The sequence below is a fragment of the Phocoena sinus genome, chromosome 2 (assembly GCF_008692025.1).
Source record: "Phocoena sinus isolate mPhoSin1 chromosome 2, mPhoSin1.pri, whole genome shotgun sequence".
NCBI lineage: Eukaryota > Metazoa > Chordata > Mammalia > Artiodactyla > Phocoenidae > Phocoena > Phocoena sinus.
The window spans coordinates 81,066,753-81,093,584 of NC_045764.1; positions in this window are offsets into that span (position 1 = coordinate 81,066,753).

Here is a 26,832-nt window from a genome sequence, read left to right on the forward strand (position 1 = left end):
TAACTGTAAAAAGCATGAGCTTTGGAACTGGCTAGTTATCTAAAAAACAGCTCTGCATTTACTAGCTATATGATTTTCTCTAAATTCTCTGTTTTCTCATACTTAATTCAGAGATATTAAGCATGTAATAAGTTTACATGAGAAAGTACTTTCCAAAGGGCCTGGCCTGTGGTATTCGCTCAATATACATTAACTTTAAAAATGTTAAAATTTTTGTCATTATTTACTAATAATTGGGGGTATAATGAATTTAGATCAGTGACTCTCAACTGGGAGTGATTTTGACCTCCAGGAACATTTAGTGATATCAGAAGATATTCTGGGTGTCAAACTTGGGGGAATGGAGAGGGAAAGGACAACTACCCAGTGGGTAGAGAGAGGTCAGGGATGCTATTAAACATCCTGCTCTAAACAGGACAACCTCCCACAATGAAGAATTACCCGGCCCCAAATGTCAATAGCCCCAAAGTTCAGAAACGCTGATTTAGAGAAAAGTTATCTATTTATCTATCTACCTCTCTATCTATTATCTAGGTATCCATTCATCCATCTATCAATCATAATTGGTTTTTATCAACTGAACTAATTTAGTTGCTGTTAGGTTGATTGAGAATTAAAACAAAACAAAACAAAAAACTAAAAAAACCACTACATCTCTAAAATGAAGTTTAGAGTAGGTGTGAATCCTAGAGATGAGAACAGAACCTAGGATCCAGAAAAAATATTGGTACTGCTGGTGATCAAACACTGAAGTCCATTATTATTAAAACAATAAACATAGAAACCATGGTATTGCTATTGGAAAGTATAACAATATTAGTGATACTTGCTACTCTGTCAATGAAGGGAGAACAGAAAAAAAAAAGTAAGAAAAAAATCAGTCAAAACAGAGGCTACTAAGGCCAATGAATCTCTTATGGAGAGTGACATGTTTTAAGCCCAGCCTCAGGAGCCTGCTACTTTACTAAAGGGAAAATGAGAAAACCTGAAATACCATAGAAAGAATTTCTGGTCTGTCTCCTGGGGGAATGGGCCTTCCATTCAAGTAAATAGCTCTTTTTGATATAGAGAGTGAGAAAGAGAAGGATGTAACAATACAACCGGTCTCCCGTGGTGCAGATGGTAGGTAGAGAGGCTGACAAAACTTGTAGCTGAATGTCTGGTCTTGGAAGGGCAGGAAGCCCCAGGAAAGCAGCCAGGAGTCAAAGGGAATGAATGCAGCAGAGTCTAAAGTGGAAAGGAGTGAATGCACAGGGAGGGCCAGGATCCCTGGATTGTGTTTTATGTAACTGCAGTTAAGAAAGCTGCAGATGAGAAAAGGAACTGGACTAGGGTAAGGAGTGTTGGGCAAAGGGGAAGTAATCTCTCTTAAAAGGATTTGTAGCCAGGGCCCAAAGCTCTAAAAATATCATACACAGATATTGAGTAATCATAGAGAAAATTCCTAAGTGCAGTTAGAATACAGAGAATAGGAAGGATCATCCCAACTGTCTGAGACAGCAGAACAGAGGCACTTTGAAATATTCTAGCCTAAAGACTTTTTACCCCCTCACTGTGCTTTTGGAAGAGTTGACAGTAAAGCTTAGCAGGTTTGATTATAACTAGTTTTCATATTCACGTCTCACAAGAATGTTCAAACGCAGCAAATATGTGCCTCTGTTATGACCTTAAATACAGGTCTCGGTATTTAAGATCAGAGTCAGGGTCTAGTGGGATGAGGTGCAATGTTGGTAGTGGCATAGGGTAGGGCATAGGGAGACAAGCATAAACTTCAAGGTAAATATTAAGCTTCAAGGTAAATAAAATAAATATTTTAAATACATATACGATACTCTGAATCTAGAGAAGACAGAAAAGTTAAATCTCACTGGAGGAATTGTGAAAAGTATCACAAAGGAGGTGACATTTGAACTAAACATTTATCCTTCCATATGATGAAGACATTCTAAGGCAAATATATTTTTGATTATAGCTAGTGTTAGTACTTGAACAAGTTAGTAAGTACAACATGTCTGGAGCCTGAACTCACATCTGGGACCTAGAGAGAAGAGAATTGAGAAAAGAGAAAAATTGCTAGTATAACATAAAGGTACCCAAATTTGGACAAATTGGCAATTTTCCTGATTGAATCTATGTTAAGAAAAAAAAATGTCAGGTCAAGGAGTTACTACAGAAATGGGTACGAATGGGCATTCATGGACTTTCTTCATCAGAGAGACCCGTAGCTCTCCACTTAGCTCTCAGAAGAGGGCAGAGAAGCTATTGGCAGCCCCCCTAGTAACAACCAGGAATAAGGTAAGAGAGAGAAAATCTGTACATTTGCAACATTTGCAACCTAAGGCCACTTAATATAGAGGCAAATAAGACTTTTATGCCTAAAAATCTTATTCTATTTTATAAACTGTCAATTAGTTAATGCTCATAAGTAAAGACTCTGAGTCAAAGTGAAAGACAAATATTAGGCAGTAATGTCTATTTAAAAGCTAAGGTAGGGAGATGTAAAAGGGAAGAGATATGGGGATATATGCATATGTATAACTGATTCACTTTGTTATAAAGCAGAAACACACCACTGTAAAGCAGTTATACTCCAATAAAGATGTTAAGGAAAAAGAAAAGCTAAGGTAGTATGTAATACATTTTAGACATATAGGTAAAAGAGACTTTTGTTTTCCAGTTCCACTTGTAATGAGCTTGGAAGTTGCCAGTCAATCCTAACAAAAAGTAAAAAGCTGAACAGACTGAAAAATCAACAACTCTTCTTGGATCCATAAGAGAGGGAAGAAAACAGGGCAAACCTCTGAGACTGGAGAGACAGACAGGCAAATTCAGGGAGTCACAGCTGACCCGAGCAGAAACTCAGGACTGGAAGTGGCCAGCGGAACCTGTACTGGGTAGGAAAACCTGAAATGTCGTGGACAAATTGCTGGAGGCTCAGTGGACAACTCTGAGAGTTAAAAACTTTAGGGGGAACCCAGTCATCGAACATCCCTCACAATATTGTCAGATTTACCTCTAGGAGCTTGACCAGATCCCCACAGTATATCAGAGAAAAAGTCCCTCATGCCTCTGGCAGGGGGAGGGAAAAAGGAACCATATTTAAATACACCAGAGCACTCTGTTCTCTTTAAGAAGGGCTGCCCCTAAGAGAAAGAAGTGCTCCAGAGCCTAGCCTGCTGGGGTATTATAAGAGCCTAACTGACGGGGGAAAAGAAATACACAACTCCAGCCCACTCTAGCCATCCTGTCCCACTTAAAGTGGGGAATAAAAGAAAAACAAAAAAAAAAGCCCTGAGAACCATTTGTGAAGTTCACAGTCCAGAGACACAGGCTCACTAAAAGACTCAGACCTAATCATAAGATTAGAGAATGCTTCCCCTACCCCCACAATTCACCATCACATTAATAAAGGCCTATTTACAGGGGTTCCTTTGACCTGGTACATCATGTTCAGCTATAAAGAAAATAAAAGTTACAAGTCATACCAAAAGGCAAAAAGCACAATTTGAAGAGACAAAGCAAGCATCAGAACCAGACATGGCAGAGATATTGGAATTGTCAGGCCAGGAATTTAAAACAACTGCGATTAATATGCTAAGGACTCTAATGGATAAAGCAGACAGCATGCAAGAACATATGGGCAATGTAAGCAGAGAGATGGGAGTTCTAAGAAAGAACCAAAAAATAAATGCTACAGATAAAAAACTAAAACCACTGTAACAGACACGAAGAATACCTTTGATGGGCTTATTAGCAGACTGGACATGGCTGAAAAAGGATATCTGAGCTATGGAATGTATCAATAGAATCCTTGAAAACTGAAAAGCAAAGAAAATAAATACTGAAAAAAATAAAAAAACAGAACAGAATATCCAAGGACTATGGACTAGCTACAAAAGGTAAAACATACACGTAATGAAAATATCAGAAAGAGAAGAAAGATTGAAAGGTGCAGAAGAAATGTATGAAACAATAGCAACTGAGAGTTTCCCCAAACAATAACATCTGAGAATTGTCAGATATCAAACAATAGATCCAGGGAGCTCAGAGAACACCAAGAAGGATGAATGGCAAAAAAATCCAAAACACACACACACACACACACAATTACACTTAGGCATATGATTTTCAAATTACAGAAAATCAAAGATAAATAAAAAATTTTTAAAGAAGCAAAAGGGAAAACAACAACAAACACACCTTACTTATAGAGGAACAATGATAATAAAAGATGCAAAAATCTTCAAAAAAATATTAGCAAATCGAATCCAAGGAAGTATAAAAATAATTATACACCTCAGCCAAATGGTATTTATTCCAGATACGTAAGGCTGGTTCAACATTTTAAAATCAAGTAACATAATCCATCATATCAATAGAATAAAAAAGAAAAATCATATGATCATATCAATAGATGCAGAGAAAGCATTTGTAAAATACTTTCCCATTCATGATAAAAACTCTCAGTAAACTAGGAATGTAAGAAAATTTTCTCAAGTTGATAAAGAATATCTACCAAAAAATTCAGTTAACATTATGTGAAAAACTTGAAGCTTTTCCACTATGATCAGGAACAAAGCAAGGATCCCCTCTCACCACTCCTTTTCAACACCATCTGGAAGTTCTTGTTAATGCAATAAGGCAAAAAAAGGAAATAAAAAGTATATGGATTGAAAAGGAAGACATAAAACAGTCTTTGTTTGCAGATGACATGATTGTCTAGGTAGAAAATCTGAAAGAATTAAAAACAAACAAACAAACAAAAGTACTTCCTGGAACTGGTGAGCGATTATAGTAAGGCTGCAGGATACAAGGTTCATATACAAGTCAATTGCTCTCCTATATACCAACAATGAATAAGTGGAATTTGAAGTTAAAAACACAATATTATTTACATTAGCACCCCAAAATATGAAATATTTAGGTATACAGCTAATGAAATATGTATAAAACCTATAAGAGGAAAATTACAGAACTCTGATGGACAAAATCAAAGAACTAAATAAATGGAGAAATATTCCATATTCAAGGATAGGAAGAGTCAATATTGTCAAGATGTCAATTTTTCCTGATCTGATATATAGATTAAATGCAATCTCAATAAAAATCCCAGAAAGTTATTTTATGGATATCAACAAACTCATTCTAAAGCTTGTATGGAGAGGCAAAAGACCCAAAATAGCCAACACAACATTGAAGGGGAAGAACAAAGTTGGAGGACTGACACTATACAACTACAAGACTTACTACAACGCTACAACAATCGTGACAGTGTGGTATTGGCAAAAGAACAGACAAATAGGTCAATGGACAGAACAGTGAGTCCAGAAGTAAACCCCCCAAAATATAGTCAACTGAGTTTTGACAGAGGAGCAAAGGCAATTCAACTGAACAGATAGCCTCTTCAACAAATGATGCCAGAACAACTGAACATCCACATACAAAAAAAAAAAAATGAATCTAGACACAGACATTATACTCTTCACAAAAATTAGCTCAAAATGGATTTTAGACCTAAATGTAAAATACAAACTTATAAAACCCCTGGAATATAACAGAGGAAAAAACCTAAATGACCTTGGATATGGAGATGTCATTTTAGATACGACAACAAAGACATGATTCATGAAAGTAATAATGATATGGACTTCACTAAAGTTAAAAACATCTGCTCTGTGGAAGATAATGTCAAGAGAATGAGAAAGACAAGCCATAGATTAGGAGAAAATATTTGTAAAATACACATTTGATATATAAAGAACTCTTAAAATGCAACAATAAGAAGACAAACAACCAGATTAAAAATGGGTCAAAGACTTGAAACAGATACCATACCGCATTAAAGAAGATATATGGAAGGCAAATAAGCATATGAAAAGATGCTCTACATCGTATGTCATCAGGAAAATGCAAATTAAAACAACATGACATACTACTTCATACCTATTAGCATGGCCAAAATCTGGAACAATGATAACACCAAATACCAATTAGGATGTGGAGCAACAGGAAATCTTTTCATTGCTGGTGGTATGTAAAATAGTACAGACATTTTGGAAGACAGTTTGGTGGCTTCTCACAAAACTAAACATACTCTTACGATACTATCCAGCAGTCATGCTCCTTGGTATTTATCCAAAGGAGTTGAAAGCTTATTTTTCACACAAAAACCTGCACATAGGGCTTCCCTGGTGGCACAGTGGTTAAGAATCCACCTGCCAATGCAGGGGACACGGCTTCGAGCCCTGGTCCGGGAAGATCCCACATGCTGCAGAGCAACTAAGCCCATGTGCCACAACTACTGAACCTGTGCTCTAGAGCCCATGAGCCACAACTACTGAAGCCCGTGCACCTAGAGCCCATGCTCTGCAACCAGAGAAGCCACCACAATGAGAAGTCCACACACCACAATGAAGAGTAGCCCCCCCTCACCACAACTAGAGAAAGCCCGTGCATAGCAACGAAGACCCAACACAACCAAAAATAAATAAATAAATTTAAAAAAACCCCTGCACATAGACATTTATAGCAGATTTATACTCATAATTGCCAAAACTTGGAAGCAATCAGGAAGTCCTTTAGTAGGTGAATGGGTAAATAAACTGTAATACATACAGTGGAATATTATTTAGAGCTAAAAAGAAATAACCTTGAAAATAAAAGGACATGGAGGAATCTTAAGTGCACATTGCTAAGTGAAAGAAGCCAATCAGAAAAGTCTACATACTGTATGATTCCAACTATATGACATTCTTGAAAAAGCAAAAATATAGACATAATAAAAAACATCAGGGGTTGCTAGGGGTGTGAGATGGGGGTGGTGTGGTGGTGGAGCAGAGATGAATAGATAGAGTACAAAAAAATTTTAAGGCAGTGAAAATACCCTGTATGATATTACAAACATGGACACGCGTCATTATACATTTATCTAAACCCACAGAATGTACAAGCGTGAGCCCTAATATAGATAATGGACTTAGGGTGATAATGATGTGTCAATGTATGTTTATCAATTGTAATGAATGTACCACTCTGGTGGGGTTGTTGATTATGAGGGAAGCTACGGATGTGTGATTGTAGGACATATATGGAAAATATCTGTACCTTCCTCTCAATTTTGCTGTAAACCTAAAATTCCTCTTAAAAAATGTTTAAAAATATATATAAAGGAGGAGACATTTCGACTTTTCCAGGCTAAAGCCTAAATAAGAAGTTGGTTCATTAAGAACAAGTCATATGTGAAATTTTGAAAAAGAACAATAAGTGGTACCCCTAATATCTGAAAATAAAATATATTATAAAGCACCGATAATTAAAACAGTGTGGTATTGGCTCAGGAATAGGTGAACAGATCAATGGAATAGAACAAATTTCCAAAAGGAAACCCAGGTGTATAGGGACATTTAAAATATGATAACGATGATGCCTCAAATCAATGAGGTGAAGATGGACATTTTATTAAAGGGTTTTTAGGACCACTGGTAGCCACTTGGAAAAGATGACGTTCTACCTATTCCTCATATTGCTTGCCAGTATAAACTCCAAATACACCAAAGTTTTTTTTTTTTTTTGTGGTACGCGGGCCTCTCACTGTTGTGGCCTCTCCCGTTGCGGAGCACAGGCTCCGGACGCACAGGCTCAGCGGCCATGGCTCACGGGCCCAGCTGCTCCGCGGCATGTGGGATCTTCCTGGACCGGGGCACGAACCCGTGTCCCCTGCATCGGCAGGCGGACTCTCAACCACTGTGCCACGAGGGAAGCCCCAAAGTTTTTAAATGTAAAAATGAAACCATGAATGTATTTATAGAAAGCATGTGTGAATTCTTTCATAAACTGAGAGTAGGAAACTATAACTGTGTGACAAAGAAAAAAAAAGTCAAAAGCAAAATTCAAAAAGAAGTGACAAACTGGGAAAAATATATGCAACTCCTAGAAACTGGAAAAAAAGTGAATAACAGCCCACCAGAAAAATGATTAAAAGATATGAATAGAGACCACAGAAAAAGTAATGCAAATGGCCTTTAAACATATGAAACAAAAGCACAACTTCACCCAGAGAGGCTATATTGACATTCTATCTCTCGACTATCATATGGCAAAAAGTCCAAAAACTTTCACAACATGCTTAGACTATAAGTAAAGAGGTGCTCTCTTGTAATGCTGGTGGGAGAACAAAATGGCACAACATCTAGGAAAGAAAAATATCCACCAAATTTGGCAACATCTACCAAAGTTACAGAAGCATTTACCCCTTGTCCCAGAAATCTGACTTTGGAGACTTTTATTTCAGCATTGTTTCAAATAAGAAAAAACTGAGTAAGAAAAGGTGGAAAATAAAAAATAAACGTTCATATTTACTTGTGTTTAAATTAAGAAACACTAAAACCTTGAACAAAATAAAAATGGTTATCCACAGGAGTCAGGAGAGAATGAGATTTCTTAGTGTTTACCTTTTTAAATCATTTTTTATATTGTAAATGTATTATCAATAATTATTCAAAAACTTTAAAAATTCATTTCTAGACTTTTTTGTTTTTTAAAAATCTGGCTATTCTGCTGCAGTTCTAACCACTTTCAATATTTTTAAAAATCAAAACATAAACCTAATTATGCCAGATTAAAACTATTGGTATGTTTCTCATTGCCTTCAGGAGAAAAATCCCAATTCCACATATTGCATATAAGACCCTTCCTGATTTGTTCTTCCATAGATCAGCGTCTACCTACTTTCCTTTTCTTTGTTTAGCAAATCGCTACTCATTTTTAACATTTGGCTCTGGACAGTTTCTCTCCCATCCCTCCTTCTCTTCCCTATACTAGTCTATATTTCTCAGTCACCAACTATATCACATTCCTCTTTTTTTTTTTTTTTTTTCTCTCTCTCCTTCCCCTTGCCTGCCTTTCTGGAGAGCAAATAGTGCATCTTAGCTGCCAGTGTTTGGCACATGGTAGGTAGTTATCGTATATTGGGTGGGTGGATGGGTGGAGTAGACAAGATGCCACTGATTAAGCTACTGTCTCTCAACACCACACCCAACCTCCTCTACTCCGCTTTGCCTCTGCCTGGAATGCAAGGATACAAACTACCTATTTCTGCTCGGCCAGAGGCTCCTTCTTAGGTGTCTCCAATAGCGGGCGCCAGAGGAAAACTGCAAGGCTCCTGTGGGGAGAAGGGACTTGCTCCTTCCTTCCTATGGGTTTCCCGTTCCTGTTAGTGGCACCCCAGCCTCATTTCTTCACCCCAGCAAATGTCTGTGTTCTGTTAGCAGCAGCTGGATCCTGTTGGCAGTCCGTTTTTCCCACACTTGAAATACCAGATACACGACCCGCCTCAAAATCTCCAGTGCCAGCCTAGCAGTGTCCCTCCTCAGAGGCCTGACATTCAGCTCCAAAGGCCCCTTCCACTCGGCTTCTAATTTAGAACAATTGTAACTTCTTCCCTTGGTTCCCTCAACCCAAGGCTTGAAGCTGAAGTTGCTACCTTCTAATACCTCAGAGTTCCCTTTTGCCTTTTCAGTTCTTCGAAACCTAATTAACAAGTCTTTATATCAAATTCCTTCTGTTAAAATAGCTAGTGTGGCTTCTGCCTCTTGCCTAGAGCCTGGGTGAAGCTGCAGTGTGTCCACCTTCAGCATATCCACACCTGTACTGGGTGTGACCTTGGACTGGATTTCTCCTCACTATTGGCTGCACAGATGAGTCCTGGGATCTTCTCCCAGGTTCTGTGCTAAAATCCTCCATGTATTGAATAAGCTGATGGTGTCTCCACATGGGCCTGGGTGGAAAGGAAGGACCAGCTTTCAGCAGTTCTAAGTGTGGCTTTTGTTCCCTGCCTTCTGCTATTTGGCTCCATTTGCCATCTCAAAGGACCCACGCCCATTGCCCATTTTGTTTTAATTCAAGTGCCCAAAGTACCCTCTACCCTTGCCCAATTTAACCTGCTTCCTTCAGGTGCCCTATGTTTCACAAAATTTTTCCAGTTTTTGAGAATTTTCTATCATATGTAACAGCATTGCAGAGGGACACTAATAATATTACCTAGTGTTTATTAAGCATTTATCTCAAAGGTGAGAGATCCTTTTTTTAATCCACAAAACAATCTTATCTTATAGATGAGGAAGCTGAGACACAGACAGGTACAATGATTTGCTCTGGGTCATGAAATAAAACAAGATTTGGCCCCAGGATGACTGACTTATTGCTTCCTTAATGACCATTAGAGTAACATTAATTGGGGAACATTTCAGTTGTTTTTCAAAAGGTGGTGGGGCTATGAGGTCTTAACTAGGATTTGTTTGACATATGTATATGTGAGGTATATATAAGCTCTAGATTTTGAGGGGCATAAATATTTAGAATTTGGGGGAAAAATAATCATTTCTGAGGCTTTTCAGCAGCATACTGTAAAACCAGAGGTCAAGAGTGGGGGAAGGGAGGCAAGTCATAGAAAAAATATATGTAACTGCCCATTTCTATTGGCAGTACTTGGATGACTGCTGGCTCCTTGGCATTAATCGCCTGTCAGAAATTACCTTCTCCACACCTGACACTGCTACCTTGACAATTTTTGCCTCCTTGCTCATGAGTGATGGGATGATGGTTAGGCTCTATTCATCATGCATTTTGATCGAACTGTCATCCCTGGGTGACTCACATCTCCTGGCTGGGACCAGGTCCCAAAGATGTCAGCCCCAAACTGATATCTTGTGATGGTTGGGTAGATGGTTCTGGGAGCAGATTGATGGTAATCAGGGTTTGCTGTATGTCAGCGCCAGGTTGCCTGCTGTGACACATGAGCTGAGCACTCATATAAAAGTATAGCCAAAGACCAAGATGGCCCAGGCCTACCTCTTTAGCATAAGAATGAGTCTAATTGGATAGGTGCCCAGCTGTGCCTCATCTGGGTCAAGGATGGGTCAGAGAAGGACAGAATTCTAAACTAGTAAGAAGGCAGAGTTTCTATGTTGTCTTAACAAATGACTCAGACACTTATCAATGCCAACTAGGAAATGAAAGAATTGGAAATATAAGAGAAGATTTCTAGGGCTCTGAAGACCAAAGAACCCCAAAGTAGAAAGATTGGAAGAGTAAAATCATGAAGATTTGAGTGCTTTCAGAAGAAATAATAGTTTATATTTAGCATTATACACTCTGGGTAACTAATTTCATTATTCAAGGTCAGTAAAATCTTCCTCCAATGGGGAAGCCCAAAGGCCTTTTTAAAAACCATTCCATACGTACCTGATCTTTTATTAGCGTTAGATACTACTGCTTCGGCTCCTTCTTGATATGTTCTTCTCATCATCATCATCCATTTCTTAATAATCGAGACCAACCTAAAGTTCCTTCTCCAGTCCTAAATCCTTATCAAGCCATTCTTACTCAAATTTATTTTGTAACTTTGGTCTATATTGTATCATTTATGTACTATGTTTTCATATTATACCTTACTGGATATGTTTTATTAGAACAGCAGTTTTTATAAATCTGTCATCTGAATGTATAGTTGTATTTGTATCATCTTCCTCCCAGTTGATAAGGAGGCCTTTGAGATTAGGGATATATCTTATCCATTTGAGATACTCTAGTACATAGCACTAGTGGGAATTCCCAATAAACTCTGGGAATGTTTATTGATTGAAGATATTTATGCTCAGATGATAACACGTAGCACAGGACTATGTACCTAGAAGCTAAGTAAGAGATTATGGACAGGTTCAGGTAGGGACTGATGTCTTGTTTAGAACTGTGTTAGCAAGCCTTCGCAAGACACATTCTGCACCTCTTTCTAGATACACAGATGCCATTTCTATTCTCGAGGTCACAGAATGCAGCAAATTGAAAACATATCTTGGGCCTCACTCAGTAAACTCTTTGCAGTTGAAATGGTATCTGTTTCAAATGCCACTTATAAGCGCCAATAATAATACAAGAGCTTGATCTTGACAGCAGAGAAATGTGTGAACTTTCCCAATGTGCTGTATTTACTGTAATCTTGAGTAAATTTCACTCTTTTTTCTTTACTCTCTCTACTTCAAACTCTCGCATTTAGAGAGTAATTTCTTTGGAATATTGCCCAGTCTTGTTTTAGTTCCTAGTGTTGTCCTTAACCTAAATGCATCATTTCTTTTTACTTTTCCAATGCTTAACATCAATCTCTTGTTCATTCATTCTGTTCTCTCCTTCACTCATTCACTCACACATTCATTCAATGTTTAATAAACACCAGTTGTTGCCACTGACTCTCCTAGTTTTATTCTTTACTAGCTGTGTGACTTTGGCCTTCTCTGTGACTCATTTTGTTTATCCATAAAATAGGTATAATAACAGTGCCTGCGTTATAGGGTTATTGTGTAGATTAAATAGTTGTGTGTGTGTTGTATTTGTGTATGTATGTAACACTTAGAGTAATCTTCAGAGGCACCAAACGCATTGGAAAGGAAATTTTAAGTCTCCAAGAGCATAGTTTCCACTCCTTTGAATCTAAAACATATGCAAACAACAGATTAATATTCCTCAATACAACTTGTATCTCGCCTCTCTCCTCACAAATCTTTACCAGCAACAAAGAGAAGAGAACATTAAGATGGAGGGCTGGCTACTGTGAAAATCCAGAGAGCTCAGCATAAACTCGGTTTCCATGGAACACTTGCTCATTTATTGATCTTCTAAACTGTCCACGTCAGATAATTTATAAGCACCTCCGTCTGTGGTCATAATTCCCTGCTGGGTTATAGGAATGGAAAACCTGAGATACAGACAAATGTAAAGAAGCAAAATAAAAACATCCAAAAAATGAGCAGATGTTGAGCCAGCATTCCCCAAACTGAGTCCTGATGAGTTATTGGAATATTATGTATGGAAAGAGGGTTCCATGGTCAAAAAATTGGGGAAACCTTAAATTTAGCACATTAGCATTTCCTACTGCTGCCATCTATTCCAGGTTTTGAATTATCTCTGGTGGGTTACTGCTCTAACCACCTGCTTGTGCTCTCTGCCTCTCATTTTCCTTCCCCTTCTAGTCCAACCTTTCTACTCTTGCCAGAGAACCTTTCTAAAACACAGACCTGATCACACCACTCCGTTGTTTGAAACCATTGGTAGTTCCTCATTACCTATAGCATAGAATCCAAATATCTTAGAATGACTCACAAAGCTCTTCAGGATCTGGGTCACAAACCGTGTCTCCAATCTTCCCTCAAATCTCCCTCTCCAAACACACCCTGTTTTCTCTGCCTGGAAGGACATTTTCATGTTCATATGCACAAACTCATTTAATCCTCATGGCAATACTATGGGGTATGTACTATATTATCCCATTTAACAGTTGAATAAACTGAGGTGAAGAGTTGTTAGATAATTTTCAGAGGTTACACAGGTCCTAAAGTAATTTATTTAAATACAGTCTACCTCTGGAACCAGTGCCTTTAAGTCTTAGGCTTCCCCGCATCTGGGAAGTTGACAGAGAGAGACAGATCTACTCCTACTGATCCAGCTCAATTTAAGCCCCTTTCTAACCAAATATACTCTATTCCTCCTCCAAGAATAATGAATAAATGATCCTATTATATTTTCTTCCACCAAGTATATATTTATAATGTTATGCATACACATTAGAACTACTTAGCATCCTCAATTATTGCAATGCTTATTTATTTACCCCACAGGACTGTGAGTTCTTTATGAATAGAGACCTTTTACAAATATCCTGACATCCACCTTTATCCTAACAGCCAGGCACAACAACTGGTGCATGGTAGGCATTTAAATCTTTGTGAAGGTGAATTAAAATGAATCTGCTTGAAGGTAATGGGAGGCCATGCTGACAGTTTGGTTATGATTTCTGTCCAACAATTCTCATACACACAACTGATAAATGCAAATCCCTTGACAAAAATGACAGTATCTGCTAAGCTGTGTGTTGCAAGCAAGTGTTTCTGAACTGTAATTGTCACAGCAGGGTTTAGAAATGGAACTCAAAGTACTTTTGAGAGAGAGTCCACCTTAGTCAAGAACTCCTTCCCCTGAAATGGCCTTGGAAAAATCAATTTGGCTTCCTGTCTGAGATTTCTTGGTCACTTCTAACAGAAGTAGGTGTCCTTGGCATGGACAGTAGCTCTTCCACAGTCCTTTCAATATCAAAATCAATCCCAAGCCCCTTGATCTGGCTCCCACTCGGTGTTTCATGTCACCAGAAGAGCTCTCCAATGGTTCAGAGGGCACGATTCACCCACACATTTGATATCTTATGCACTGGGCTCTGTGCTCAGGCCAAGGACACAGAAATGGACAAAACACAGCTATTGTCCTAAAAAAAGTTCACAGTCTCATAGAAGGCAGGCAAAGGAGTCAATATTGTGGTATGTCACACTGTGGAGCCATGTGACAGGCTGCTCTGAGAACAGGAGGGGGCGTCTAACCCTGTGGGGATTGAGGGACTTTCAAAGTAGCTTCATAGGGGAGGTGATGCTTGGGTTGGGACTTGGAGGTACCAGGAATTAGAAAAGAAGGAACTTCAACTGCACTGTTATCTCTACCCTCACATATCTCTGGAATGCATCCACTGTCATTCCTTTTCTGGTTTTCCAGAATAGCCTCCTAAAGTCAATGTTGCAACTACTTTCTCTCTTGTCTTTCTCTAATTCATCCATCACACAGATGCCACACCAATCTGTTAAAAACATAAATTGAGCCATATCACAGCTTTGCTTGAATCCAACCAATAACTTCTAATTACACTTGGAATGAAACTCCTTACTGTGAGTTCCAGGCCCTGCTTGATCTGACATCTGGCTATTCCCTCACCTCCACCTCAAGCTGTGTCTCTCACACCATTCTCCAGCTACACTGGCCTTTATTCAATTCACTGAACCTGAGAAAGTCTTGCATACATTAGAACTGCATAGGTTGTTTCCTCTGTCTCGAAGTCTTGGCCCTGGGTCTTTACCTGGCACACTCTAAATGTCACCACCTCACCCCTTCATCCCCTTTCAATCTCTATGTCAACACTCTGGGTTTTGTTTTCCCTTCTCAGCACCTATCACAATCTGTAATTATTTTATTTATGTTTATTTACTTATTTTTGTGGGAGGGTATTCTATTTTTCTTTGTTATCTCCACTAGACCATAAAGTGTTATGAGGCCTTGGATCCTGTTGCCTTGTTTATCATTTATTCTTAGCCCTTGGCACAGTATCTGGCACACAATGTATACCTCCCAATTTTACTGAATGAGTAAAGAAAGGCATGGGGGCTTGGGGACACAGTCCACTTAGGATCTATGATAATTAACTGTGATATACCTGTGGTGATGGATGGATGCATGGGTGTCGGGATAAGAGACTGAAAGAGGCAGCAAAGATCAGGTTGTGAAGTATCTTGTATGCCATTTGGAGTGATGAGAACATCATCCTCGAATGATGGGGAACTGCTGAGGAATGGTAAAGCAGTGTCCTGGCACATAATGAAGCTTTGGTGTTTTGTTCAAGGTCACCCATGTAAGAAAATATGGCCTTGGGAACAAAGAACGGTCAGCAATTGCCATGTCTCTGCCTTGTATATATCTGCAGGACTCTGAAAGGAAATGCTACATTCTACCATTGGCCTAAACACAGCAATTACTTCCTGTTGCTTGTTAACTGCTAACGATATTATTGCTTCTTTTCTTCTTCCAATGCAGGACAATTTTGGGAAAGGAAGTAAATAGGGCTGTTTCTGATCTTATTTGTTAAATGGTGCAAAGATTTAAGAGAAAGTATGATCATTGTACACCGTTCTTTGCCTCCATTCCCACCTGTCACACTGTGACAAACCCTTTCCATGTTCTTATTACAAAAACACTCTAAAGTGTACAAAATGCACATGATATAATTGAAGGCTTTATGTTGCTTTCCAAACCAGCTCTATTGCAAAAGAACCAAATAGGCTATCTCTCAAGATACATTTGAGTACACGGATTGGAATAACATGCAATGTATTCTGAATTCTCCCTCTGCCAACCCCCAATTATTTGACCAATGGGTAGCTTTTCATTATTTAAACTTAAAATATCCTTTGATTAATTTATACAAGTTTCAGCTTTATTTAGGAAAGACATCTGCTTTGAGTATTTTCTAGGAAAAGCAACATGTCAAATCTGAAAAAAACATATTTTTGCTGGACAGTATTTATCAAGAAGTAAATCACAAGAGAATCATACAGTAATGACCTGATCTAAGTCCTGTTACATCATTGAATGTAACTAGTATACAGTAATTGAGCAGTGCTATCTAAAACCCAAATTTTCTACCACCCTTCTATCTAATTTCTGACAGTGAATTATATTTTTTTCTTTTTTCCTTTTACCCCAATTTTTAAAGCAATTCTCATAGCTTTATTTTCTATCAAATTTAAGCATAATTGAATTCTAAAGTATTAAACAAGAAATTTTGATTTTTAGTTTTTCTTAGCTAGTTTTTATACCTGAGACACCTCTAATAGCACTTGCATCCCCATCAGAATCTAAACAGTCCCAGAGAGTATCTACAAATACTCAACCACTGTCTTCCAACCTGGTCCCCAAAGTGAAGGACTTATAGTGACTGTTTGGGACAACTTCTTTTCAGGAGACCATCTGGATCTGTTCTCTGGGGTAGCACAACATAGCTTTGCCCTTGATTGTCTTAGCTCTCCAGCTGGATACACAACAAAGAAAACCCTCTTATATGCAAAACTGGAGAAATTCAAGAACAAAATATGTGACTCCATGAGGGCCTATTTGTATATATTTTGAGTCCAAATGCATGTTAGATTTTACAGGAGGTTAGATACGTGAATCTGCCAGGCCATGCAACGCTTTTGCTTTTAGTTCTGTGAATTTCTCAGTGAGATTCGGACATTTCTGCTACAGTAAACATTTGGCTGCACTAAAGAGGTTCCCAGAAGATAACTCACTGTGTTTCTACTGATGATGCTCTTCACTCTGGAAGAGGCTAAAAGTCTACAGCAGGGTAAGTGGGGGTATCCAGATTTCATTTTCCGCTTGCATTTTTCAAGGGCAAACATGTTATTGTCAAGTAACTCTGAAATTCTACTCCGAGATAAAGCTGAAATTGAGCTCTGAAAACCTCCATTGAAAACACCAAATTCCAGGGGAATTTATGTTTAAATACCAGACTTTCTAGTTTTCCATTAGTTCCTCCTGGGTGAGGAGGGGAAAGTGTGTACACAGAATCTGGGCTGAATATCTAGACCATCCCCCCTTCTCCAGTCATAATCACATTGATTTCCCCAACATCATGGTATTTCATATCCTGTAAATAGAGTGTGCATCTCCGATTGGCAACTTGTTGTAGGCTCCACAACACATATTAATAATGAAACTCTCTTCAATACATTTAACTTATCTTAAAAAATTGAATATTTCGACTATCTAAAAAAAGATGATGCAATGTTTTATTGAGTATGAATGTTTAGAATAAAATTGGAAAATATATACTTCACATCAAAGACAGTACCAGATGGCTGCAGGAAAAAGAGACAATAGGAAGACTGGCTGCCTTGAGAAAAGGAGCCAATCAATTCTGATAAAGCATTTTGGGAAGCAGGAGGTTTTATATATCTCGTATTACAAAACTCTCTTAAATGGATCCAAATATTTGGTTACCACTGAAAATTACCACTTTTTCTTTTAGCTTTCATAATCAGTAGATAGAACTCTTCTTTTAAAATAATGATTGTTTTTAATCCTATTTTAGAGCCAGTTGCAAGTCTTGGTCAATTAAATAGGCTCTGCTTGGAGGTATATTCCAGGCTACAAGGATAACAGGTAGTAAATGGCTACCTAGGCGTGTGCTATGAGAGAGGCCAGTGCTGGGTCTTTTCTGCTGGTCTCTCCATGTTCACTCTGCAACCTTCTTCACTACTCTGTTGTCCTCTGAGACTGACCCACGTGGACAGCATCAACAGATGTCTTCACCCACTGGCTTCCAGTTGGTTCTTCCAATAAGAGGCACTACTAATAGGTGACAGAAAGTGGGAGGAAAATGAGGATGAGGGAGTTTTCCCTCAGCTCCATTCTTGCCAGCTCACAGTGAGTTGGCTTAGTCTCTCTACCAGAGGCCCAGCTCCATGTAGTCATTCTTTTCATATGTGACCCTCATGGGGTGTTTGAAACTGTTCTTTCCTCTTGCTTCTTCAGGATGATAACTGCACCAACTACTATTAGACCCTGGGTTCTGTACAATTTATTTCCCTAAACCCTCTCCATATCTTTTAAAATATTTCCTATATTACACTAAACTCAATTATGAAGTTCGAGTACGCCATTTCTTTCTCCCTGATAAAAATACTAGAAGAGCTCATGAAAGAGCAGCACAATCCCCTTCACAGAAATGTGGCAGGGTCAAGGTCCTTTGGCACAAAATGTTTCATATGTATACATATATATATATATATACACATACACATATATATGCATATATATATACACATATATATATGCTTTATTTTTTATAGAACTCTTAGGTTCACAGCAAAATTGAGAGGAAGGCACAGAGCTTACCCATATACCCCTGCCCCGCACATGCATAGCCTCCCCCATTATCAGCATCCCCCACCAGAGTAGTATTATGTTTTCTATAAAAAGAAAAACTATAATGATGGATACACGCCATTATACATTTATCCAAACCCACAGAATGTATGACACCAAGAGTGCACTCTAACATAGACTCTGGACTATGGGTGATAATGATGTATCAGTGTAGGTTCATCAGCTGTGACAAATGCACCCCTCTAGTGGGAGATGTTGGCAATGGGGAAGGCTGTGCATGCATGAGGCAGAGGGTATTCGGGAAATTTCTGTACCTTCCTGTTAATTTTGCTGTGAACCTAAAATTGCTCTATGAATATAAAGTCTTAAAAAAAATAAAAACTGACAATTTATCTTAAAATTCAGGAGTTTATAAGAAATTCAAGGATGTCTGGGTTTTCACTGTGGGAATAAATTCTTTCTGCTTAAATGAGGAAAAATAAGGAACAATTAAGAATACACCCAAAGGGATATCCAAAACCAATAAATCTCTGTTTGACTGTTGGTGGAGGTATTCAAGAAAGCTGGTTTAGACAGTCTGAAAATAAGAAAGAAAGCTCTGAGCAGGGTGCTTTGCCACGACTCCTAAGACCAAAGAAGATCTGCAGCAAAAGCTGTCTGAAGTGTTATTTTCTTAAATGCCCCTCTACTGCTTGAACTCCTACAGTGACAGCTCTGCCAAAGCAGAGCTCAGCCTTCGCATGCACATTTCTGGCACCTAGGAGCTCCCTACCTCCTGAGGCAACTCACTCCAATGTGAACTGATCTAATAGCTTAGAAAGTGCTTCCTTCCACAGAGCCTCAATCTGCCTCCCTCTGGCTTCCCCGCTCTGATCCTGTTCGGCCCTGGAGGGCAGCACAGAGTCTAATCTGTCTTCCCCCTGACAGCTTTTGCAAATGTGAAGACAGCAATCATGTTCTCCCTACATTTTTTCATCCTCAGGCCCAAATCCCTAGTTCCCAGTGGTGAAGGCAAAATCCTCTGGACACGTATGATATTTGTTTTATCAAGGTCCTGAACGGAAAGTGGTATTTGATAAGTGATCTTACCAGCACAGAATGGTGCTATCCCCTTCTACATTCCAAATACTGTATTTCTCTCAAAGCAGACTCAGAGTATATTCTTTTTAAGATATCCCTGTAATACTGTTAAATGTCAGGGGTAGAAAGGCATGGTTTTTAATATGATGGGCTAACAAAACTTGGAAGAAGTTTTACAATATTCCTAGACATGTAGAGCGTCCTACCCAGGTAGACAAAGTGCTAAAATGATGATAAGGAGAGTAATAAATAAGTTGTGATGTTTGGGAACTTCTTTGTGAATTTCCACAAACAAAATTGGTGATAAGGTGACTCACATAGAGTATCCAAGTAACTGTGACAATTTTTCTGTCACCCAGTGCTAGGTCCCCTTTCCTGGGAACACAGGCTGATTTGGAAAGTCACCTGCAAAGGCCTGAGAGACAGAAGACCTGAATTCTAATCAAGGTCACTGGGTCTCTGAATATCAATTCATCCTTGGGAATTATCCTCTATGAATTGGAGATAATAACCTTTGCTGAGTTGTTGTGATTATGTAATGAGAGAGTTCTGGGGACGATGCTCGGTGAACTCTAAAGCTCAGTGCAGACAAGCATGTCACAAGCGAGAGGGTGGGTGGCAGGGAACAGGGAAAACAGCTATGGAGATTTCATGGGTATTGGGTTCAGGGAGAAAGATCTCTTTTTATTCGGTGATACTGCTGACAATTACCTAGCTCAGGTCCTGAACTAGGACTTTACATATATATCAGAACACTGGTAGTGGGGTAAAAATTATTTGACATAATTATGGGATTCTTTTCTGCCTCCTAAATGACCCATTTACATGCAAGAAGAAGCTTGGTCATTGATGAGAAGCTAAGCCAGAAAAGAAGGAAAAGTGATTATACATCAAAATTTTCTCCTTCATTGAGCAACTACCCAAAAGTAAAGTAAGAGATCCAACCTTCTTTCACCCCTGAGCTAGAAAGATGCATGCTAATATTCTGGCTACTCTATCAACTGAGTTTACAACCACCCAGCAATGCCTTTTTAAAGACAAGCCTTGGGCTTCCCTGGTGGTGCGGTGGTTGGGAGTCCGCCTGCTGATGCGGGGGACACGGATTCGTGCCCCTGTCCGGGAAGATCCCACATGCCGCGGAGCGGCTGGGCCCGTGAGTCATGGCCGCTGAGCCTGCGCGTCCGGAGCCTGTGCTCCACAACGGGAGAGACCACAACAGTGAGAGGCCCGCGCACCGCAGAAAAAAAAAAAAGACATGCCTCTTTGCCTGAAGGTAAGGAACTGGGAGGCATCTTCATAAAGCATGGCAAATGTTGCACCAGTGCAAGGTGCACTCTGAATCCACCTGGACACATTGACAATGATGAAGCGGGGCTTTTCGAAAGACAAGAGGCAGCATCTGTACCAAGGAGCAGTCACTGCAGCCTTCTTTATTACCATCTGGACCCATTTATGAACAACAGATCTTTTTTCTTTTCATGTGATAGATTCTAAATCTGATATTTTCTATTTCAATAATGGGATCAATGGAATCAGACTAATTCCAATTGATATTTGACAGGTTTCAAGTAAAACTGAACCACATATGGAGTGCTGAGAGCACTCAGGGTGATGCCAGAGTGCTGCTCAGAGTTTCAGTAGTAGCTGAGAAGATCAAAAGATGGGGTCTGCGGTAGTAATGTCAAGATAATTACCACATTCTTTAGACCCAGTTTAAATAAGTTACATGAATTTATGTTCATTTTTTAGAAGAAAAGATACCTCCATAGTTCAGTTCCTTTTTACACTCTCTCATCTTATTCTCTGTAGACCTTACAAAGTTGTTGGCATAGGAAATGCCAACCCCATTTTGCATATGAATAATCTGAGTCACAAAGGTTTTAGACAGTTGTTTATGCTCACATAGAGACTAGAATATAAGTAAATTTTTCAAAAAATTTTGTTGTGATGATTGAATGTATACATTAATGACTAAATGAGCAGTTAGCAATAGGCAGAGACAGGACCTGAGGCCAGCTTCTCTGCCTCTGGTTTCCAAGTCTTTTCCATGACACCATCATTGTTCAAACTTAAGGAATATGCAAACCATTTTCAAGAAAGGAATCTCCGTTGGAGTTATATCTGTCATAATGTTATAATGGACAGTGTGGTATTAACTTTCCTCAGTAAGAAATCAGTGAAACCATTTTGTATTTTCTTTTGTTATTAAAGTTTTACATTGTCTGCTCGTTCTGAATTCTTTGATTTTGTTTCATGCCATTCTGCACTTCATGGCAATTGCAGAGAATTCTTAGCCTTTCTTTCAGCAATTGTGCCTGGTTCATATTTTAAATAGATTTTTAGTTATTCCACAGCCCTGTTTCTACCCACAATTCATGATACTAAAACAGAAGGATAGAAGAATGTCAACACCAGAAACCTCATTTCCCTGTTTATCCAGTGATACAATTCCATTTTCCATCTTTGCATTTTGCAATCTCCATTTCTGTATGTTTGCTGCCCTGTGGAGACCTGAGGGTGGGAAGGGGTGGAGGGGGGTACACTCTGCTCTTTTGGTAGGGGATGCTTAGAACAGTTCTCAGAATAGAACTGTTATGTCCTTATACATAAGTCATGGGCACCATTGATACTACCAGGATCTCCCTCTGTCACCCCCCCAACCCCAACCTTTGACAGCAGGCAACCTGGGTGCATCCTATTTAAACAGCTCACAACCACTGCCTTTCTAACTATATTAAGACTGCAAAAATTTACAGAATGCATCATAAGATGTAGATTCTTCCCTCAAGAAGATTATTAAATACTTGGATTTTAAGACTAAACATATATAAGATATACAGAAAACAATCCAGTGCCATACCATGTTGTATTAACCATACTTTTAAAAGGAGTTGAGAGAATGGAGAAAAATCTGGGCTGAAGTGACTGGTGAAGGATTCTTGGGTCCTCTAGGGCCTAAGCAAGATCTTGAAGAGTAAATATAATTTATACAGGGGACAAGAGTAGTAAGGGCATCACGACTGGAAGATGGTACCAATAGAAGAACACAGTGTGTTCATGGCCCAGTAAGCAGTTTCACCTATCTAACTGGAAAGTAAAACACAGAAAGAAAGTCGGAGAGTAAAGGTAAGGACTGAAAGGGATAGAAAGCTGGGTACAGCTTTTGTAGATCCTGGAACAATGGAGTGACAGGTGTCTGCACTTAGAAAGTGCATGGATTTCAAGACTGTTCATAATCTGGCCCAAATTTCGTCATTTCTTTCTTCCCATCCTAATATTTAAGATACAAAGATCACTTGACTTGCCAAATATTCTGTGAAGTTTGATGCTTTTCTGTTGTTACTTCTCATCTTCTTTCATCCTGACTTCCTATTCATTCTTTAAGGCTCCTCTTGAAATTCTAATATCTGTGTATTTATTAGCAGTTATTTATTGAGCATATACTATAATGTATTAGGTGTGAGGCACTAGGAATGTTTTAAAGGATATGGATATAGATAGACTTAGATATAGATATAAGTGTAGGTATAGATATAGGTATAGATCAGAGAGAGAGAGAGAGCAGTCCTAGGCTTGGAATTGACACAACATTACTTCCAATGTATTCTTTTGGTCAAAGCAAGTCACAAGTCCCCACCAGGGAAACAGGCTTAACGTTTTGATGGGAGGCATAACATAAGTGTTCTGGACTGGGAAGAATTCTTGGTGGCCATCTTTGCAGACAGCCTATGGAAGCCACTGATAGATAAAGTTATTGTAAAATAGAATTGACAGTTGGATTTAGCTCCATGGAAGTCATAAGAGACCCTGTCTAAAGTATTTTCAGTTATATAGTTGGGGCAAAAGCTTGAATGGAGTGGGTACAAGAATGGGAAGAAAGGAATCAAAAGCATCAACTAAAGGAGAACAGAGAAACTAAGGATTAGGTGGGAAAGACATAGGGCAAAAGACAAAAAGTGTCAGGTTTTTTTTTTTTTTTAAATTGAGAGAAATAATAGCACATTTATATGCTGATGGAAATAAGTAGGTTGGAAAATTGTGATGATACAGAACAGTAACTGTAGTGAAGCCTTTGAAGAGACAGGAAGGGATGAAGTGCCATGCACAAATGGAGGATTTTGACTTAGCCAGGGGCAAGGACAGTTCAAATGGAGTAACAGGAAGGAATATGCAGAATATGGATTCAAATGCAAGTAGGTGGATAGATATGAAGTAGAAGTGCTATGCTGATTGCTCTGTCCCCTCAGTAAAACAGGAAGCCAGGTTAACATTAAGAGTGTGAGGAGAGGAAAGGTTTGAAGCTTTAGGAAAGAGGAGAAGGCATGAAGCAGTAACATAGGAGAGAAATAATGTACTAGGAAAGCATAGAAGTGTTGCTGGGTGGCACTAAGCATGTATATAAACTTAAAGACTGAATTTAAAGTGAAATCAGGTAGTCTGAATCTGTGTTTCCCCAAAGTTTCCATTTTGTGCAGGTAGTCACAGAGTAAGAGGAGGGTTGGATTTAACCAGAGCTAGGGACTTCTAAAGGAGTGTGATAAAGGGAGTTGGACAAGAGAAACTGGGACGTTATTTTTCCAGTGGACTGTGAGTTCCAGGCTGGGAAGGACTGCATCATCTCTGTGGCCTTAGCCCTTGGACACAATGCCTGGCACATAATGGTCACTTTAAAAAGGGGGAAAATAATTTATAAAGATATGAATTGGATCAGACAGAGTCCAGAAGAATCTAAGAGTCTAACCAAGGTGTATTCCTGTTTTCCAGATGATGCTGATAAAGTAGCTCAAAAATACAAACTCATGTCCACATATACATTTGGTTCTGACCCCCATTCTTCAGATTTTCAGTCTGGACTAGAACTTGAAGCCACCTTGATCACTGATTTCAATTTTACTAACTGGTACAATTTCAAAAAGGAAAACTCTTTAAATGATTTAGGCCAATTCCCTAAAATGTTGCTTTCATTGAAAAATCTGATAACATGCTGTCCTTTTTGTGGGCATTCCCTCCTGTGGCACTTTTTCAGGTAATTGATATTGCCAGTTCAGATTAAGACTAAATTTGGGGTGTCAGCTCTAGACTGCTTCACTCGCCATGATCAGTTTACCAATTTGTGTTCCACTGAGTTGAACAGTAAAAGGCCTTGGTAGTTTACCTGAAAGGCTATGAAGATGACTTATGGTACACAGCACACAGTATTTCTCTTCTGTACTTTATCTAGACAATTAAGTGCTTATAACTGGATTCAGGGAAGACTGTTTATTCTTCAGAACTGACAGCCCATTAAAAAGAAAATAAATAAGCATCAGGATTAGTCCCCTAAGCTTCCATCAAGTCTTTTGCCATGAATGTCTGTGTGTTTTTCCCTGTCAGCTTCTGATACCCAAAATGCAGTTTTCTATGGAAGATAATATCACGTTACACTTTTCTCTCCCCTCTACATTTGCCACTCTTCCCCTACCACTTTTGTAAAAAAAAAAAAAAAAAAAAAAATCAAGCCATGTATTTTTAAAATAATAAGAAATGAAAGCTCTTGTGGAGCAAGAGTGATATCAGTACCTTTAGCAAAAAGTCCCCTCACTCTCAAGAACTATCCGTCCATTACTATTAGGAAAGAGAGACATGGGGCAGACAAGCTGAGCAATGTTACAGTCACTGTAGGCAACCAAGAAGAGGTGAGAGGTGAGGGAAAAACAAAATACTATTTTACAGTGCTAAATGCATTTTCCTGGAATAGGCAGCTTCTTCCTTAGTTTTTACTAATCAAATCAACCTTTTAGCTATCACTTATGTCAAATGAAATCAGAGAAGCAAGAATGTACTCTAGTCAAGTAATTATAATGCAGTGTGACTAAGTCCTGGATTGCAGGAAAAAAGAGAACTTGGGAAGCCAATGACTTGTCCTGGTAGCGTGGGCACCAGCCAGGTTCTGGGTGATAGAATGGCTATTACTTATCTGGATTTCATCTGAAGCCACCTGATATCTACCCTCTTGTTTCTTTGAGGTATTTTAGCAGTAAATAGAAGGTTCCATTATCCATAAGTCAGAGGCAGGGCTGTTGTGATTTCAATGAAAGAAGCCCTTTGGAATTTTGTATTTTGGTGGAGAATTGGGTACCTCTCTCCATCATCCTTTGGAGTGCACACCCTCAGACTCTGAAGGCGATGAGGCAATGGTACTGTGATGTATAATTTTATGTGTCAATTTGACTGGGCTAAGTGATGTCTAGATAGCTGGTAAAACATTATTTCTGGGCATGTCTGAGAGGGTGTTTCCAGAAGAGGTTAGCATTTGAATGCATGAACTGAGTAAAGCAGATGGCCTTACCCAATGTGGGTGGCAATCATACAATCCATTGACCACTGGAATAGAACAAAAAGTGGAGGGATGGTGAACTTAATTTCTCTCTTTTCGAGCTGCGATATCCATCTCTTTCAGTTTCCTGGTTCTCAGGACTTGGGGGTTGGACTGAATCACACCACCGGCCTGCCTGGTTTTCCAGCTTGCAAACAGCAGATGGTGGGATTTCTCAGCCTTCATAATCAAGTAAGCCAATTCGTATATAAATATATACTTATTTATTTACTATAAATTCCTATATAAATATATATATGTATCTGTGTCTCTGCATATCCCTGACTACTACAGTTTCTTATTATCCAGCAGTGATTGGCAGCTGGGAAGCAGCTGATATTGAATTCAGAAGCCAACCAGCAATGGGTATAATATACAAACAACACAAAGCGTCTACTGTGTAGCAGATACTTCACTGAACCCTGGAGATATGATGAACATATGTAGGCACAGACCTCAGTGAACTTACAGGAGATAAAACTGGCATGTGTCATTCCTTTCTCTGAGCCTCAGTTTCCTCACTGTTAACATGGACATAACCACATCTTAGTGGGTCAGTGTTAAGATTAAATTATTTAACATATGTGAATCCTCCAAGTGCAGAGAAGCTACTTAAATAAATGTAGGATCTGAGCAGGTTTGAAAGCAAAGATGAGCTATAGAGTTTCAGGAGACAAATATTAGCTCACTAATAATAGACATCTCGTATCAAACTCATGTTTCTGTGTTACTTATTACGAGTTTAAGAGAAAACACATTAACTTGTTCAAATATAAGCTGTTGAATTTAGCTCCCACTTTGATTTACCTTTCCCACAGAGCTGTTGGTACATAAGATCCAAGTGATAGAATGCCCTTAGTGCTCAC